This window comes from Lactuca virosa, chromosome 2 (assembly GCF_052849685.1).
Source record: "Lactuca virosa cultivar CGN04683 chromosome 2, Lactuca_virosa_CGN04683_v6, whole genome shotgun sequence".
In the NCBI taxonomy this organism is placed as follows: Eukaryota; Viridiplantae; Streptophyta; class Magnoliopsida; order Asterales; family Asteraceae; genus Lactuca; species Lactuca virosa.
The window spans coordinates 20,063,015-20,069,014 of record NC_136427.1 but is presented as its reverse complement, the minus strand read 5'-3'; positions in this window follow the sequence as shown (position 1 = coordinate 20,069,014).

Genomic DNA, 6,000 nt, shown 5'->3' with positions numbered 1-6,000 from the left:
TAAACTAACTGCATCATAGTTTGGAACTAGCAAGTTTTGAACTGTTGTTGAATCTGCTCAATGGTTTATCAGAAACTAATGAAACCCATAGAGATGCATTCATGTATGATTATCAAGTATGGGCTTGATTAATCTTCTTCGATATATTACGAATATAAAGAGTAAGTGAGTTTCCAAAGGATAAAACATACATGAATGAAAATCTTCTCAGATTTAATCGGACATCTCAAAGTAAAAATCTTTTTTCTTATAAGATAATTACATAGTGTGATTTAATTATAAATCAATATGACTCTTGTTTTTTCTATAAAGTTGTTGGAGCACAGTAACATTCCTAGTCTTATATGTGATTGACATACTAATTCCTGGAATAAGGATCTATATAGATAGATCATGGAAACTTAAAGGATTAAGTGAAATTGCATTAATTGTCAAGGATCTTAAAGAGCTTAAGATAAAGGAATCTGAGAGAGTCATCTTGTCAAATATCCCATGACATGATTTCGAGCACTCCTCAAGATTATAGTACAACGTTCTGAACTAGATTATATGATTGTATTTCATATGTTGTGGCAATTGGATTAATAATATATGTCATGATTATGAATAAAGGTCAGATAAGTCGTATGCTTAGAGCATGTCGATTGATACGAGTATAATACGAAAACAAGTCATGGTGTGACTTATAGGAACATTCTAAGGTACTTGCAAGAACTAAAAAAAATATTCCTAATCTGCGGAGTATTTGAAAGAAATCTGTGTTTAAGTTGTTACGCATATGTTGAACTTCGAAATAGATTGAGATGACTCTCAATCACAATTGGGTGTGTCCTCATGATGAATAAAGAGAAAGTTATATGGATAGTGTTTCCATGTAGATTTTAATTATAGTGACACATCAGAGTTATAGTACATTGTGGTTTGGAGAACCACACACAAAGATGCTTAATGTATAGTTCATTGAGTAATACCATTATGCAAGTATTGGTATCTAAGTTATATTTAAGCATCGAATACAATCTCGATAGTTTTCTTTATATATATATATATATATATATATATATATATATATATATATATATATATATATATATATATATATATATATAACTGAAAATGTTTGTATTCGTAAAGTTTATACAAATCAAGTTTGTCAAAACTACTTAACAAAGCTCCTTCATTAGCTAAAGCATGAAAGTCAAGTTGGTGCTATAGAGCATTGTTGATATAACTAGATGTATTTGATTAAAATTTAGTACTTGGATATTGGAACTATACAAGCAACATATATTATAATGAGTTGATATATTCGATATGAGTCTTTCATTAAATAATTGTTGTGTTCTATATTAGAATGTTTAAATCCTTGAATAACTAGGTTATTCTAAATGTACATAATCGTTCATAGTTGTGGGAGCATCTATGATGTAAGACTAATATGAGTGGATTTGTTGATTCGCATAGAGAGGATAATAGCAAGATCTGCTACCAACTTCGTAGATACTTAATCGGGAGAATAAGTATTAGACCTGACCCCCATCAAAATAATTTTATAGATCGTAGTCATGAGTGAGTTTTTGATGAAGGTTGTATATTTGTATTCCTAGACCTGAGATACATATTTTGGACTTGAAGTGTAGGAATTATTTTGCTTTGACATGGTTTAACGTTGTTCCATAAAAGGCAGTCATAAGGGCCATTGTTGGGTATGACAGGAACTACATTGATGGGCGTATGTAGTCAAGATGGGATTTGTCCCTCTTATTTGTTGAGAGTTAGACATCTAATTCCTTACTAAAAGTTGAACACTAAATGAGATTGATCGTGATCCATATTTCATGTTCAACATGATGTTTGAGACAAAGGAATAACTGATACCACACCTTTAGTAACAATTATAGCTTAGAGCTCCTAGAAATGGTTGTTGATAAGATGACACCCTTCATATGTTGTTAAGGGTAGTAGCCCGTTGCTAGACATCAACTACTGTCTATGTCAGTCTGTAATTAATCTTGTGCAAGTGGGAGATTGTTGAATCTATATGCCCAATAATCATTATTAAGTTACATTTCTAATAATATATGATCATATAGGGTCACACCTTTATCCAGTTGGCACATTTTGTATGTTTATTAGTAATATGATTATTAATATATAATAATTCATGTATTTTATTAGGGAATAATTATTGTTTTGTGAAAATAATAATTATAAGAGTGTATAACTAGTTATTATTTCATATGGTATGAATTAATAATTCATGCATAACCTTTTGGACTAGTTGAATCCTTTTGTGTTTTACCTAAAGACAAAGTTTGTATTTTATAAACTTTGAGTTTATAAAATCCAAACAATTTCTCTTGTTTATTAAGCATGGCCGAAAGTGTAGAAAGTTATGGGAGGTTGCTTGTCAACCTCCCTCCCTTGTCCCCCATGTCTCTAAAGTAAACATTACTTTAGATTATAATATAGGGTTGCTTTTGCTTTTGCATGGGTATATAAGAAAGTGTTTTGCATGAGTTTGGAGCTAGTTTTTTGGTCTTAATACCTCCCTTATTACTAGTGGTCAAAAGTTCCCTATCCCTCCTCCTCTCTCTCTTTTGAAGTTAGTTTGGTGGTTTAAAAGCTTCCTTGAGTTGTCTCATTTAGTGCTTATTTGAGTTAAGTATTTAAAGGCTTAATACTCTCAAGAATACAGGAAGAAACTAGCATTCCAAGTGCCTTACTCTTGATGGTGGATACACATAGAGAAATAATACTCTTTGATTTTTGCTATCTTCATCAACACCCCAAAACCAAGTGGGCTCAAAGGCTTCAAAGATTGTCATTCTAAAACTCTCTTTGGTTGATTTTTTTTATTTCATTCTAACCTTTATAAATAGATCATTGATGGTTTGGTTTTGTTATAAACTAAAAAATAAATTATTTTTATAAGACATCCGTTGCATTTTTGTGAAAAACAAACTGATATTTTATATCAAAATCCATCACTTAATTGTAATAGAATGTATTTATTTTTTTAAATTTAATATTACCTACATCCTAACAAAATAAGTAAAAAAAACATAAAATTTTGTCATATTCAGTTATCTAAATATTTAAATCATTGTATATAATAATTTTTAGACTAATTAAGGATCTTTTTAATAGTTTTAGTCATCAATCATCATAATTTAGTCACCCAATATCATATATTTGACTAATCGGAGATTTTTTTTTGAAAATTTTGATTGTCTGAATTTTTTATCGGCTTAGACCGCCCAGGAGTTACTCTGCCTAACTCGAACGACTATCCTTAATCGTAGACAGTAAGAGGCCGCCTAGTGCCTAGGCGGCTGCCTAGGCCGATTTTTACAACATTTTCGCCAACATTACCTACATGCGAATTAGGAATGGGGAGCACCAATGTGCAAGGATCCGTGAACCCGTGGGACACCCCGGTGGCTACTAGTTTCGATTCTCACTTTTCAGGTAATAGTTGGACGAATTATCGTCCCATAACAGATGAAGGAAAAAGGAACCTTGAAGCATTTCAAAAGGCAATAAGAGCTCGCAAATCCAAATCCATGCAGTCATAGAAAAGAATGGAAAATGAATTGCACCAAGTTGTAACTTATTGGGCTAACTGGATCAATAATTGCAAAACTGTCTACCACTTGGAAACAACTCGAGCTTGGGTAACAATAATGGAGAAGATGTGACATCCCCATTTTCACGGCCAGAAAAGACCGATTTGTTTATGCTTTATTTGAAAATCAGAGCATACCTTTGAAGAAATATGTTGCAGAATTTGTTCCAAAAAATATGATAAAGAATTTATCAAATCATTTCCAAAAAAATGTATTTTCATTATATTAAAAACCTCGGGATGTCATTGTCAATACAAATCCAAAGCATAAACAGAAACAACATAGGCCTTACAACATTCTATTTATTTCTACTGGCCTATAATCCATAATCCCTCATCAGATCATCGCATCTATGCTCTTGTGCCACTACCTGTAATACAAGAAACTGAGTGGGTCAGGATTGGAATCCTGGTGAGCACATACGGTTTTCAACCCACAATAATTAAGTTTATTAATTTCATCAGATCAATCAACCCGATTACCCATTCCCGTCATCCTCACTTTCTGTCCCTAAAGCATCTAAATTAAGGGACCTAGCCTAAGGATCATCATCGGGATGACAATACTGCTTAGGGGATACCTCCTCAATATATGATAGTAAGGCAACCATAAGGGGGATGGAGTACACTGGTGAACACATCGTTCACACACACCTACAGGTTGCGAGCCTGCCAACGTTCCACTAGACTGTCTAGAATAGTCCGTGGTCATCATCTTTACTCTGCTAGATGACTAAGTCAGCTTAAACATCGAGGCCTATCATCATTTTATTTCATCGCTCATCGCCTATTTCATCTACCCATATTTCCCAACATATTGATAGGTATAAAATACATATACAGTTTAAATCGAGTAAAAAAACATGTATATACATCGTTCATATAGCATAGATATCAAGAACACAGATAATATACACATATAGCCCATAATTTATATTAAATACTTCATATCTATGTGTAAGATGAAAGTAACTATGCATTCACTTGTTAAAGTGATGATTCCAAACTCGGGCAGCGCTTCGCTTCTAACAATTCTATTTTCCTTCGACGAAAACTAGTATCATTACCGCTAGATTTTAGTCTAATATTTATTGCGACTATTCACGAGCGATATTTTTTAATAAGGGTTAAACAATACTTTTCAACCACTATGTACAGACAGGGCCAGACATGAAACACCGGAGGGCAGGACCATTTTGGCATTATAGTTGTTCTGAAATCCAACAACCCTATGCGGCCCTTCAAACCAGATTCCCCGTACCACGAGTAGTTAAAAGATATTATAATAACACTTTGTATATTATATTTTATAATAGATATATTGTTTATAGGTTCATAATAACGATATTGAACTTAAACATAAGCTATACTTAAAGTATGGTAAGCATAACTCACTTACTAGGAGCTTGGGCTAGGAACCGGGCTCTGCGGGGGCAAAACTTCTGAGCCGAAGCTCTTCTTCTCGGAGCCTTCTGGCGCTCCGGGACTCGCCTCTAGCACTTAGGAAGTACTAGGGAAGTGGATGGATAGTTTTGGAGTGTTTGAGAGAGAAAGAATGGGAAAAGTGTGAAGAAATTGGGTGAATTACGCCTCTATTTATAGGCTGAAAAATGGCCAATACGGCTTGTTCTGATCCCCAACACGTCGTGTTGAGGTGCCAAGTGTCACCATCTGGTGGCAAGGCGTGGGGAAGAAGCAGTGGCTCAGATCGTGCCACGTGTCACTCGCAGATTACCCCAAAAACTAATTATCTTCTAAAATCTGTAACTTTCGCATACGAGATCCGTTTTTAACGTTCTTTATATCCACGCATAGGTATTAACAATATATACAACTCTCCATTTGACTCCATCGGCTAGATCTCTACCGATTTTAATTTTAACAGTATGAGAAGATTACAGTGTTAACGACCGTGTAAAATTCATAACTTCTACATACGGACTCCGTTTTCGACTGTCTTTTTATCGTTGAACTCCTATTAATGAGATATCAATTCTCGTTTAGGTTGTGTTGGTTAAAAATCGATCGATCTAAAATTTGATTTCCGGGTTGTATACTGTTATGTTAAATCTTAGAAAAATCATAACTTCCTCATACGAAGTCAGATTTGGACGTTCTTTTTATGTACGTTCTCAGTTTAACGTATAATACGACTTTTGTTTAGATTACTAAGGCTAAAGAGTAGTTTATCAACAATTCACTTTTTAAGATACGCGACGTCGTGTCGGTTTAGTCGTAAAACTTCGACACGTCATAAGTTCTTCGTTATAAGTCGGATTTCAGCGTTCCTTATATCGCCGAAATCCTTGTTACGGCCGCTTCAACTTTCTTCATAGATATTGGGTCTATCTATTATTTTATTTTTTGACGCA